Genomic DNA, 15,023 nt, shown 5'->3' with positions numbered 1-15,023 from the left:
GAAAATTTGGTGAATACAGAAATCTTATCAGACAGGATATTTTTAGATATTTAAAAGTCTAAAGAACAAACACAATTATTTGAAACACATACACACACTCTTCTTGTTGCTTCTACTTTCACTTTAACCCCAAAGAGATTTAGGCTGTTCTAAGTTCTTAAAGGTTTCCCTGAACCAACAAGGATGGTTTCTTTCTCTTTTCTGGTCATTCACCTGATTGTAGAAACAGCAATCAATCATTTAAGACATCTGAAATCAAAGGTTTTGTTTATCTAAGTACTAGAAAGGTCCAAACAGTACAAATCAGTAGAGCAAGGAATGTATTACTACTGGAAAGATTTTGGGTGTAAGATGGTGTTCTGACTCTGTAAAAGATACCAAATAAGCAGTTGGATTAAGGCAGAATAAAGTAGCACACTGCGCCAAGATATGAGAGAGAGGCCTTAAATCTGTAGGCAAGCCTTGGGAAGCAATAGTGAATTGTCTCACATACAACTATGGGAATTTTAGGGGATGTAAACTGTTGCTATAATATTGGAAATAATGCTCTGACAATGTCTGTTATTTAACTCTTCATTGCCCTGGCACACGTGACCACAGTAATTAGATGCTGCTTTCAAAAATGAAACAGCAAATTCAAAAGGTTACTTATAAAACTAATCCTGATGAAGATCAGTGTTCAAGAAAACTGCATCTTAGATGATGTCACTTCATATGGTTCATGATTGCCCATTTCTCTAATTTGTTGAGGTGTCTCAGCTGGACCTCTCTGCCCTCAAGGCAATGGAAAGCTCCTCTCAATTTAGAGTCCAACAGCAAGAGCTGAAGGATAAGAGGGTGTCAGAGATGAGCTTCATAATTGAAAGCACAGTGGATTTTGACAGTGGCAGGAATATTTCAATAACTATTTCATGAGGCAGAGGAGGGTGGAGAGAGACACAAAAGTCATTACAGAAAGATACAGAGTGGTAATTTTACTTCCATAGATTTGTCATCTGAAAGCCTCCTGGATCACTTGAGCCATTTCATTGAATTTAATCTTCTCCAATATAGGTCTACTTGAGAGAAAAAGGAAATCACCTCAGCCACTTTGAGCATCATACTGCCATAACTACAGCAGGATGCAGTAGCATGACCTTGGGGGTGTCTTAAGAAGTAAACATGTAGATACACAAGTTTTCTTCATTCATTTAAAAACAAGATTTCCCAAGGAGACGTAGAATGATAGAATCATTTATGTTGAAAGAGACCTCCAAGATCATCAAGTTCAACCTTTGACTGAACACCAACCATGTCAACTAGACCACAGCACTCAGTGCCACATCCAGTCACTTCTTGAGCACCTCTAGGGATGGTGACTACACCATCTCCCTGGGCAGCCCATTCCAATACTTAACCATCCTTTCAGTGGGCAAATGCTTCCTGATGTTCAACCTGAACCTCCTCTGGTGCAGCTTGAGGCCATTTCCTCTTGTCCTGCTATGGTTTGCCTGGGAGAAGAGGTCAACCTCCACCTCCTTACTGGTAGTTCCAGACAGTAATAAATCCTCCCCTGAGCTGCCTTTTCTCCAGGCTAAACCCCGTGTCCCTCTGCCTCTCATAGGATTTAGTCTCTAGACCCTTCACTAGATTTGTTGCCTTTTTCTGGACATGCCTCAGTATCTCAATGTCTTTCTTGAAGTGAAGGGCTCATATTGTGACCATCAAGTAATTCCTGAAGGAAGAATTTTGGCCAGACCACAAATTAAAAATGTGTTTTAGTCAAGTCTAGAGAAATCATGAACACTTCAAAGGATGAATTCTTATCCAAGGGTCAGAGTGAGCACAAAGCCCTCAGTGTTTGTGGTAAACAGCAAACCAGCTCTGAAAATCCAACAGACTATACTGAGCAGGGAAAACAATGTAGCCTTTTATTTGAGCACATGCACTCAACCAGCAAGTTTATAGCACTCACCCATAAGAAAACAGCTTTTTTACTTTAGGCAAATAGATAAAGCTCTCTCAGTATTCCTTTGTTTCCCCTGTGGTGTATATGGTGCAAACACTGCTCTAGCAGGCTGGGAGTGCACCTGTTGGAAATGAGAACCATTCCATTGACGTCAGACTCTAACCTCCAGCAGCACCAAGTGAGAGCCTGGCCTAGAACACATTTCAACATTTGCTAAATGTTAAATTTTTCAAGCTTCTGTCCCTTTTTTCAAGCAAATTCAGGGCTGTACTTAAAAAAAAAAGAGAAAGAAAAGAAAGAAAGAGACAAAAAAAAAAAGAAAAATAAACAGTCTTTTTTACCCCCTTACTTAGGAGCAATTAATAAACAAAGCAAAATAAAAAAGATCAATATTTGCCTTTGCCTTTTGATGCTTTTAATCAACTTGTTCTCTTTAATTTTAGACACTTTTATAATTAATTTCTGCTAATTTTTCAGACTCAGACTGACAATGAACTGTTCAATGATTTATTATATACTTTTTAAAAGAGCTTCTCAGTTTAATAAAGCTTCTCAGAAAGTAAAAAATAGCACTGAGATAACAAGAATCTCATTCCTATTTTGCAGTGCCTTTTTCAAGGATAGAATCTGGACCCTAACTTTCCAAGATCCTCAAAATTCACAACCTGCTCTGTTGACTTGGTGCACATGCACCCTGGTGTGGATCTGTCCCAGTGGAAAGGGACTCTGCAGAGCCTCAGAATCCAGAGTGGCACACACATAGGCCATAGGGTTGCCAAGCTGATGGAGAGGGCTTTAATTTAAACTTGCCAGGGGAGGGAAACCTGAGCCCATCCCGCTCCTACCAGATTGTGGCGTGTATCAGCAATAGATGCCCAGAGCCTGGAGAGGGATCACAGGTCAGCAGAAGCACCTGCAGAACAGCCCAAAGGAATTCCAGCCATTCCAGCCAGGAAGCCAGCCTTATTGGGGGCCCAATTTAAATGCCTCTATGCAAACAGACAGAGAATGGGAAATGAGCAAGAGGAGTCAAAGGTATGACTAAGCCAGCAGGGCTATGATCTTAGTGCCATCATGGAGACATAGTGGGATGAATCCTGTGACTGGAGTGTTGGGATGGAAGGACATATGCTCTTTAAGAAGGACACGCAGAGGAGATGAGGACATTGGCACTCTCTCTGTCAGTGACCAGCCAGAGCACATGATGTTTGGTGTGGGATGGATGAGGAGATGACTGAGAGCTTATGGGTGAGGATGGAAGGGAGAGCAGGGATAGGTGATGCTGTAGCAGGGGTCTGACACAAGCTACCTGACCAGAAAGACCAAGAAGATGAAGGCATAAGCAATCCAGGAGGTTCCTGGAATATGCAGAGGATAACTTCTTCTCCAAGTGATAGAGGAGCCAACGAGGAGAAGTGCTATGCTGGACCTTGTTCTTGCCCCTGAGGAGGGGCTGGTGGCAAATATGAGGCTTTGAACAGCAACCATGGAATGTTGGAACTCAGGATCAAGGGCAGTGAGGAGGGCACACTGCAAACTCACTACCCTGAATTTCAGTAGAGCAGGCTTTGCCCTCTTCAAGGATCTGCTTGGTCAAGTAACATGGGATAAAGCCCTGGCGGGAAGACAGGCCCAAGAAAGTTGGTTAATATTCAAGGATCACCTACTCTAAGACATTCAACTCTCTCTGCTCTCAACTCCGGGCTCTCCAATATGTTGTCTAGGATGTGGGTACTGACCTGCCATTAGACATCTCTGGGATTCAAGTGTTCATGACAGAGCTCTTTATTTCGACTCCCTTTAGAATCAAGGGAGAGAAACAGTCATTCCTTGGCCGGGATGTCTTCTTGGGGAACCTACCTTTGACAAGGATCATCTTAAATGCATATTTTTTCTGCAGTGATCTGCATGTCTGGAATAATTATTTCAGACAAAATATTAACACGCAAACTAAGGTGCACAAATAAATATAAAATCAATTAGAAAATTTAAAAAATAAAAACAATACTGAAAGAAACTACTTTGTAGCTACATTGTAGGGAAGATGTGAGCATGGGTCTGCTAGTCCGGAGGACCATGGGGCAGGAAGCATTGCTGATAACCAGTGCTAAGAGAGAGCAGGAAGGCTGGTGTGCAGAGAGGAGTCTGCTCATCTGCTCCCTGACATCTTCCTTATCTACTCTCTGTCTCCCCCATCTTGGACACTCCACAGAGTAGGGGTTTCCTCAGGTAGATATTGACCAAAGAGTCAATCACCAGCATTTTGTCAACTTTTTTTGGTTTTGTTGCACTTATATACTTTTGACCTCTGGCACAATATTCAACCATGACTTCTACATACTCATTATTAATTTCATTCTTTGAAAGCTCAAAGGTTTGTTGTCCTGGACAGTAAGTTGGAGTTCTTGGAACAGTAAAAAAGCTGGAGATTTCTGGAGGTGTGTAGCTGTTTAGTGTTGGATTTCAACTCACTTCCTCACTGCCTCAGGGAGCACGTGTGCCCCCTTGAGTTACACATCATAAACTCAAACCTGCACAGGCTGACGACTGTTTCAGCTCAGTGAAATTATTTTGCTAGTGACTTAAGGTTTAGGAATGAGCTTATCTGCAGCCATAAATCTGTATTGCTCTGTTCATGTTAGGGAAGGTTTTGACATACACACATATACATTTTTATTGTCAGGAGTGTTTTTTTCAAAGTATTCCTCTATCTTGGTTTATTGCAGTTCGAAGACATTCTAAACATTTTTTCTTTGGACTTGTTCAGGATGACAAGTGACTTCTTAGAGGGTTTGAGCAGATTGCTTTGTGAGTTACAATGATATACAATGATATAATTTAAACTCTTTTATTTATTGGATATAAAAATTCATCTATATTGAATGCACGCTGGATTATGTGCCTGTTGCAGAGGCAGTAGGGCACGGCACTGTGGAGCTGTACCTGTACATTGCAGGTGACTTGAAAGTAATAGTGCTATCAAATTTGCACACCTGAGCCACCACGATATGATTTCACCCTTAGCAGCCTGATCTCACATGCTGGCAACATGAAAAAGAGTCCTTTGTCTCCAAGGCCCCTTTTTGAATGCAACATAAACTGGTAGCAAATAAAGTAGGCATCTAGCTGCCATCTCTCACTAGCTTATATAAAACTAATTGCATGCTGTCACATATTTTTAGTGATGTGGCGTGAAAACTTCATGCTACTTGATCCCATTCTTTCAACACTTGTGCCCTGGTGTCCATGAAACCATTTCAAAATACTTTTTCATGGAGTTTAATGCCAGAAGAAACAAATAAAGGACTTACACTGACCTCCTCTGTGTCACAGGTGATTGCATTGCAGTTAGTTATCCTTGTATTGAGTTCAGTGATCCAGGAGAGGCTGTGTCTGCCCCGTGCTGGGCACAGCCTGTTCCAGTCAGCTCCAGCAGATCCACCACAGGACACAGCCAAGCCCAGAAACCCCCGTGGTGGTGACCTGGGGTAAGTGTTCTTTCTGGGAAAATACTGCTTGGCAGAGAAGAGTGAGGAAAGATGTGAGAGAAACAGCCCTAAAGACAGCAAGGTCCGTGGAAAAAGGGACGGAGGGGCTGCTTCAGGGGCTGGACCACAGGGGCTCTCCAACTTTTGGAGAAGACATGCAGATTGTGATGAAGTGATGCAGATTGTCCCCCTGAAACCCACGAAAGTCCAGAGCAGACCAGATATCCAAAAAGCAACCCATGGCAGATGCCATGAGGAGCAGGTGGTTGCACACTTGAAGGAAGTTGCAACCTGCGGAGACCCACCACAGGATCAGGCTCAGGTGGGAACTGCGGCCTGTGGGGAAGAGCCCACCCAGGAAGAAGTTTTCTGGTAAGAATGGTGAACCTGTGAGAGTCCCACAGTTCAGCAAGGGTGGGAGGAGTGTGGAGGTGTGTGGAGCAAGGAGCAGCAGAGGGGAGCTGCTTATGGACTGACAACAAATCTTATTCTCCAACCCTCTGCACTGCTGAGGGAGGAGAGATTATAGGAATCGGGAATGGTAAGTGAAGCTGAGCCTGAGAAAAGGAAAGGAAAATGGCTACAAGTTGTGTCTCAAAAAAACAAAGCAAAACCAAAAAATCCATCAAAGTTATTCAGACAGTATAATTCAGATACTATTTAATACAGCGTATTAAACCAATGTTTAGAGAGATCAAATTTAGTTTTAAGTAATCCAAACGATATCCTTCCACCATCACCCCTGAAAGTTGTTTTAAGGTTTCCTACCCTTATGAATAGGAAATTCTTAGGGTAACCTGGTCAAAGGTCAGCTTTCAGCCACAAGATCCTGGAAGGTTTTGCAAACTAGACTGAACAGATATAAGGCTTGTTTTCTACCTGTCAGTGACTAGGTACAGTGACTGCTTTGCCTTTCAATATCCTTTTTGATTATACCAAGAAGAACCATTTTACACCACTTAAGCTTCACAGCAGAAGGGTTTCTCTTCCAGATTCTTGATTACTTTTTAGCCTTTTCCCCAACTCTGATGTACCCCACGTCCTTCAACAGATCTGGTTATCAGGATGAGCCTAGCAGCATCTTACTAATGTTGTATTTACAGGCACAAACACAGTGCATCAACTTCTATATTCTTTTTCATATGTCCAGAAAATTGTAGCAGTTGAGCAGTTGTATCTGTCCCAGCATTGGATAAAATCGTTTATCCAAAGTATAAATCTTTGGTTCCCAGGAGAAAGTCTCTAAACTCTTGACTCTGCCTGCATACTTGATTCTCATGTAATCTTGTATTTTTCTGCACTTATTTATATTGTATGGAGTGACTCATTCAAAGTGTTAGAGAGAGGTGTCTTGCATCTCTGTAATGATGTGGGAAGAAAATTAAGAATGTATGGGGACATTTTTTCCTATTTTTTTTTTTGTGCTGAGCTTCATGAACATCTGCTACTATCCTGCAATGAGTCATAACACTAAAGCATACTTCTACAGTACATAGTGTAACCTTATTCACTAGATTTAAGTGGGTGTGTGATTCTTGCGTAAAATATTTATGCTAATTTCGTTGTACAGAAATACCTATTTGCCTCAAATTGCAAAACTTCTTTTCATTAGTAAGCTGGTTCTAGCAGTGTTGAGAAGCAAGGGAATGCACCTTTAAGGAGAAATGAGGAAAGGCGGGGTCCTGCCTTGCTCTTGGGGTGCCCCAAGTGCAGGGAGCTGCGGCGGGGCCGAGGGGCTCTCAGCCCCACGTGCTGCTGCTGCTGTATCTGCAGGCGATGCATGACTCACTCTCACAGGACCAGCGAGTGACTGCCAGAATTAGCATCCAGCCTGCATTTTTGAAAAGAGCTGGGCTCTCTTTGCTGTGATAGTTTACATTGCATCCTGGGATCCCTTACAAAGTAGTATTTTTATTTGCCTCAGTAAATCATCCATCAACAACGTCTGGTTTTTTCAAGTGCAGAAAAAGCACTTTTTATCAGAGTTTGTACTTCCTCCCACACTTCTGATAAGAGTATAAAACTTCCTGCACACGAATTAACTGAATCTTGTACAAATGAGGAATGTTTCAGGCTGAGGTTCAAGAAGTACAGCTACTGAAAGAGCTGAATTTGGCTTATTTTGATTTTTACTCCTGTTGGCTTACAGAACTTGAAACTCGTGTTACGAGGAATAGCCAAAAGGTAATTCCATTTGGAAAAAAAAATAAAAAAAGAAGCCAGACTTGTATGAACAGGACACAGCAACCTTCATCTCAGGTGATTTTGATTTTTAGAATATTATTTACTATACTACAGCAGAGAGCCCTCTGGCTTTACAACAAGTTACTTTATGGATTTTTTCAGGTGACAAATACCATGATATGATTTTATCAGGATGATAAAAGAAATATGTTTACCTTTCTCTGATGTAATTTCAGGTTTATTTTAATGCACTCTGAAAGCTAATTAAACCAACACAAGTATTTGTGCTTCATTTCTGTTTCACTCAGATATGATTTTAATATAAATTACAGGAAAGTGCTTTCTAGACAATTTCATAATGTGCACTGTGGAGACTGTTTTGAGTGGCTATGATCTTCTGACCAGCATTTCTGTATGAAATCATTGGTATAAATGTTGCCTTAAAATACTGAGCACCAAGATTTCCTAAAAATAGCCAAAACTACATTCAGTCAGAAATTAATGTTGCTATAGACATTTAGGAACATGGCAGTTCTGTGCCACAATGCAATCTGTGCTAACTCAAAATCCTAATGGATTTTCATATAGAAAGTATCTATTCTGGCCAATTTTTACAGTGGTACAGTATTTTTGCAGGCTTTAGAGCCTTGCAACAAAAACAAGCAAAGGCTAAAGAAACAAAAAATATTCCTTACATTTAAATTCCATTTAGGGTTTCCAGTCAGTAGAGCTCATGGTCCAGCTATCCTGAAAATATATCATGAACTGGGGAGAGGGGGAGGGAGGGAGAAGAAAAAGATGAAAAATAAAAGTTGTTTCATAATTTTTTTTCTTTGTATCACTGGTAATTAAAAAGAAAAATAGATAATTTCTACCTTCTGAAGCCAAGTGTTTACTATCTAGTTCTTGACTATCTTGCATGTTTTTAATTAATTTTGTGTTTGGATTGGAAGGCTCTTTTCCCAAACGTCAACTTTTCCCTTTTGCATTAGCAGATTTTTAATGCTCTGGTGATAGTGCCAAGAAAGTTTGACAAAAAAGATTACACGGTATCCTGAAATGGCCCAGTTCATTCGCCTTTCTGGATGTGAAGTATTCTTTTCCACAGGCAACCTCTAATAAAATAGGCACAGTGTATATGGAAAGATCTGGAAATATCAATTAGAAATACACTAAACAGATCTCAGTTTTTCTAATAAAATACTTTATTTGTTCCACTGGCATAGACTATAGTTTCCTGCCCAAATTACCTTAATGGCATTCAATCACAAGAATTTCCCAAAGTCTGTTGTAAAACAGAATAAGTGACCTAGAGCTAAGTAGAAATTATATGATTTATTCTTCTTCCTTAAATTACTTGCAAATACTTGGTGATCTATAAAAGGGAAAGAAAGCTGGCAGTACTTCAGAGTGTTTCAGGCCACCTTTGTCTTCTGCTTTTGTTTTGCAAGTTAGGAAATATAACAATTTACTTGAGCATGCATAAACTTAACCAAGCTTTTATCTATTCTCTGCAATGCAGCAAAGACAAACTATTTTTTGTAAAGATATTTGTAACCATGACAAGATAATTTGGGACCAGGGCTCATAAGCAAAAAATTGTGTTCACTGAGGCCATTCTCTGCTATGTCCACCTCATAAAATCAAAGAGTGAAAAATATGCTGAACCTTTCCCAAGAAATAATCAAAAAGGAGGGAGGGGGTTGGTGCAATCATCTTCCTCAAAGGAATTTTTTTTTTCTACTGTTAAAAAAGAAGAAGAAGAAGAAGAAGGAAAAATGTGGAATATATATAACCAAACTCTTCCACAACAAATGAGGAATTTGGAAATTATTTGGCCCATAAGTGTTTACAACACATTTTAGGCTTGTGTCAAGCATAGACTTGTTAGAGATACACTATATTGCAAATAAATCTACTATTAATCACCCCACATGTGTACTCAGAAACACAGTTTTACTTAGTCCGGTTTGTTTAAAGAAGTTGATTAAAACATGCAAAGCCTTAAATTGGCAGTGTTGGCTTTCTCCAGGGGGGAATCCTCTTCCCGTGTCAGATTTCTCAGCAAGTGGTCAGCAGGGTGCTGGAGATCGATCCTCTCCTGCACAAAGGAAGTTGTGTCTGGCAGAGCCTTCTCTGTGAGCACTCCAGGACTGAGAGCTTACTCCTTCTCTCATTCCAAAATAGCCTGAATCTGGGGACCTTCCAGGGCTGCTAAAAGAACATCTGTTTGGGAAGTGGGAGAGCTTGGAAAAGGCTGAAGATGTACTTGCTACAACAGAGAAGGGCAGAAATGAGCTTTTGTAAATAGCTGACTAACGGATCTTTTTTTGGACTGATTCCCTTGTTTTCAAGTCTGCATCATATTATTTGTCCTCATTTCAGGTTTTTAAATTTTGGAAAGAGGACTTATTGCTAATATAAAAGGTGTGGTAATTAACTGTGGAAACTCATGGATATGAAACATCAATGCATACTGCATACAGTTTCTGTGATTTCTAAGCATGAAAAAATGCTTGAAGACCAAAAATTATTTTTACGGAAACATTGTTGACACAAAAAAGCCAAAAAACTTATCAGAAGCTGCATTGAATGGTGCTGATTCATTTTCACACTTGACTTTATTGTCATTGAATGTGTCTGGACATTTATGTTACCCTAATGCTGCCCTAATTGAGATGTGTGAAGGCTAATTCTCTTTGTATTATTATTAAATGTAATAGTAGTCACAATGATTGTAAATGGATTTTTCAATACATCATTTCTAAATCTATATATGGAAGACATGGAGTGTATTCCTGCCACAAGAGCTAAAAAAACCCAAAAAAACCCCATGATGATCCAAATTCTTTATTTTGGAAAAAATAAAGAAGCATCCTAGGCTTGTCATCAATATAAGAATGTTTTTTAGTACCTCTATACAGTATCTCTGCAGACCTTCATTAAAAAAAAAAAACATTATACTCAACAAAAAAAAAACCTGCAACCAGATTCTGAGCTCTTTAGTTCTTAATGGAACAAATTAATTGGATATGTTCTGTAAATACAACAGGGGAAAAAAATCTCCCTGCCGTGTTTTTCAGCTCTGTTGCAAAAATATGTTGAGTGCCTTATGAAAATAATATCATAAGAAATCATACTGAACCTCCAGATGCAGCTCCAGAAAAGGATTTCCTTTTAGTTGCATTTCTAAGCTTCTTGCAGATGCCTTAAATACTGTCAGACACCTAAAACAGCACTAGATGTGAGAGCTGGGGTACCAGAATCCCTGCCTCGGGCAGCTGGTCAGCTGCAAGTCTCTTGAGAGCCCACAGATACAACAGGGTTATTGATTTCTGCAGATGCTTAGGTGCTCCGGATGAAAACAACTATGCTTAGGTGTCTTAACCTGAACTGAATCTTCGATTTGAGAAGGAATTATGCGGATATTTTGCCAAAGAAATCCCAAACTGAATAGATGTTGGTGGCATTTTTTTTCATTTTTTCTCTACACTTTTCTTGAGTTTGTGTAGTTGGAAACATTACACCCTTCAACGGCAAGCACACTGCAAAACTCTTCAAAAAGACATTTTCAGCAGCTTCTTTAGAAAACTGGACAAACACCATTCCAGAAAAAAATCAAATCTTTAACCAGTGAGAGAAGCAACATATCAAGGTCATTGCAAGAACTTGTTATTTCATCTTTCTGTTTGCAATTTTGAATGATATTTGCATTTTTTAATCTCTCCAGAGCTTTGCCCTTCTCTCTAGAAGTTAGCAAATGCACATGCCTTCTAAGTCAAGTTTCTCATGTTTTCACATTGCAGAGCTATGTCATGGCACATGGTGTCATGCCCTCTGACACTGTTTGACAGATTTCTGCTGTATTTATTAGGGAGCCTTTGAACAAATCATGGTACAAGAGAAGCAATATGAAACCAAGAAACACTCATTAGCATGGAGGAACCCTAGAATTCCAGTGCCATGAAACAGTCAATAGAGTTCATGTAAAGTATTTAGGAAGCTGGCTCTATTGGAGATTCAGGGAATGAACAGCTTTCATCAAAGAGCAGATGTAGGGTTCACCACAGATTTTAAGCAGGAGCCATAGTAAAGTCATTCAAACTGCTAAGGGATAAGATAGGCTTGCTGTCTCTCCGACCATCTTACTTGCCCCTAAATTAAGCACCCAAGGTGTAATTACAGGATTCCCAAACTGCAGTATTCTGTTGCCCTGGATCAGCCAGTCAGTTCTTTCCTGGGGTCAGTGGAGAGAAACCCAGAATCATAGGACACAAATAATATACATGACATCCTCTGGACACCCCGAGACAACAGGGCAGGTTGGGTTTGCCATGGCTACACCTGGTGGGTGCACAGTTACTGCATGGTACACAGTGTCCCTTCTCCATGACTCTGTTTCTGCACAGACACCCTCTGCTGTCACTCTTCTGCACATGCCCCCCTGCCCCAAAAATGCTGTGGCATCTTAGCCACAGAGGTTTTAGTGCAACTGCAGATCCTGCATGGAATGCCAAGCCAAGGAAGCCTGACAGAAAGAACTCCTCCTGGACACAAAAAGCACATTCATTTCCAGTTTTCAAGCAGGGTTTCCTTCTATGCCTTTACTCCTTCCCAAACGAATTGCAACCTCTGTCTCCTCACAGTTGCCTCTGGTCCTTCACCATCTCTTTAACAGATTGCTGCAGCCAGGTCTGCCTGTATTTTGAAATATATTAGTCTCTCACTTCCACAACACTGGCTCCAGTGCATGGCTTCTGCTAAACCTAATATTTGCAATATCATAGGTTCCTGAGTGAATTAATCAGTGCAAAAGAATAAAAATAGTCTCCATTCAAGAACACAGTGGAGGAAACATAACTTTCCAAAACTGGATTGTGGTCTCCAGCCCACAGTCAGAAAACAGGAGAGTGCCAGGAAGCACCCTCTCAATCACCCAAGGACTCATCACAAAGTGCAGGAATATTTGTGCTTTTCACAGATAAAAAGTTAGAAGAAACACACTAAACTGAGAAGGAAGAGGTGAAATTATAATTTAAAAGGGAAAGATGTTGGAGGAGGGGAACTGCTTCTGTGTGAACTTTACCTTCAAAACAATGTGTCAGTAAGCACAGAAAGCCACTCTTGTCAGATGATAAAAACTTCACAAATCTCTAGAAGCCTGAATCTAGTTTTGTTCACTTCTGCATGAAGTGAGCAATATACAATTTTTTTAATGACAGCATAGGACAGTTCTAGATGCAACTTAATTTTGAGCTGTTGTTAATCTTTAGGGATAAAAAAGTGAGATATATGTATTTTCCCATAAAGAAATTGCCACAAAAACACTGAACACCTCAGCAGCTGGATTAGGACACAATGAGCAGTGTGTCTACATTGCAAAAAGAGAGGATATCACCTTCCAGTAATATTTACATAAAATCCCTTAACATCTTTAACTAAAAGCTGAGAAAATAATACCTGAGATTTTCTAGTGCCATTTTTAAGATCAATTTAATTTAGCTTTATTTATGTTCATGTTCCTTTTGGATTTATTTTTGACAATATGCAAGTGATTGGATTTCATGTTCATGGAAAATGGATTTCAGAGTAATTTCAAAACCCACATTTAAATGTAAGGTTAGAAGGCATTGAGACTGGAAGTCTGTGCATATTTGTGTAATCAGGGAATGGGACAAATACCTTATGTCTTATCAGCACTGCCATGTAATTTAAGCAGCATCATTTCAGTTTGTAAAGTTATGATCCGTCAGCAGAGTGACATAGCAGAGATCATCATAGAATAGACTTGAATTACAGATAATTTAGAGAGTAATCTTTTCACATAAATCAAAGCTAGATTCTTTAAAAACAGTTAATCTTAAAAATTATTCATTTACTTCCTCTGAAAATGGAATATGGTCAAATCCAGCTATACTTCCCCATGCATTATAAATATCTATAAACATTGAGTTAAATGTCAGCTGGAAGGAATCCCTCTTGCATTAAACTGAAATAGAAGCTTGATATAAACTCTTGTTTAAAACAGTTTATTTTTAATAAGACAAAACCTTAAATCTGGACTGACATGTCAGATTTAGGCAGGGGATTTCTGCAAATCCGAATGTTAGTTCAGTGCCATAGTCATTTCTATTTGGCATCAGACCAGTTCTTGTTTCTACTATTTTTGAAATCACAGGCAAAACCACAGGCAACTGGATCTCTCCTAGGAAAGAATTGGATAAACAGCAAAAAGACTATAATATTCTTCCATCTTTTAGTCACAAAAAGAATATTATTTTAATTTCTGTTCTCCTCATTTTCACTGTTCAATGTTTACAGTACTTGAAAGAAAAATAAATGAAATCTATGTTTTTACTACTTAGATATAGTATTGTTCTAAATACTCAACATATTTTTAAAATATCAAAACTGCTGATAAAAAGCCAAATAAAGCAGCATCCCTCTTCTCTCTTTTAAATATGAATACTCTTTCAAAGAGGGTAATATTGGGAAGAATCCCTAATTAAACCAGTGTCAGAGGCAAATTCTGAGACAATTGGAGTTGAAAATGTAGCTAACAGGGACACGCTTGTCATTGTCTCCTAAACTGTTTTTCACTCAATTGTATTCCCGTACCCCAATCACTGTTTTTAATCCAAGGTGTGTTAGCTCTCTTTTTGCAACTAATTATGGTCCTCATATCTTTCAGCTCTGTTAAATTAATAAAATACCATCTAGGAGTATGAATGACTAAGTAAACTGGATTTAGTCTGGAAAAGAGAGAGCTGGAGAGGTGGGGGATAGATTGAACTCTCCAAAATTATGATGACATAGGCTGGGTGGATAGGGCTTGCTTATTCCTTCTGTTTTGCCATAGGAAAAAGAAATACAGGATAGGAAAGAAAAGAAGGAGTGAGATTCAAGGAGAAAAAAATGTCTGACACCAGACACCTGGTCATAAGAACCCTTTGCCAAAGGATGCTGTGGGTGCAAAGTTTATGGACAGCTAAGGACAGTCTGAAGAAACAGATGGAAAAGACATTCACTGATGGTCAATGGAGCCCCAAAACCCACATATAGCTCAGGAAATTCACAGAACCAAAAATAACTGAAATTTAGGAGAGAATTATTCGGTACTTTTCTTTACCTTCCACTTGCACAGCTGGAGTCTGCTGCTGGAGATATGTACTGTGCTACTTGTACAGTTACTGACATGGTATGGGCCTGATTATTTTCTCTATGAGTAATGGTATGTTTATTAATAATGAGTGGCTTTATTTATTTTCTCCACAACATTTTTTAACTTAATTTTTTGCAGACTTTAAAATAAAAAATCTAGATTTCAAGGTATTCATTTGGATGTGAAATTATATTTAAAACTTTTCATGATCCACAGAATTAGGGTCCAGAAATGTAAAATT

This window comes from Geospiza fortis, unplaced genomic scaffold, assembly GCF_000277835.1.
Source record: "Geospiza fortis unplaced genomic scaffold, GeoFor_1.0 scaffold190, whole genome shotgun sequence".
NCBI lineage: Eukaryota > Metazoa > Chordata > Aves > Passeriformes > Thraupidae > Geospiza > Geospiza fortis.
Note: the sequence above shows the minus strand (reverse complement) of the source record.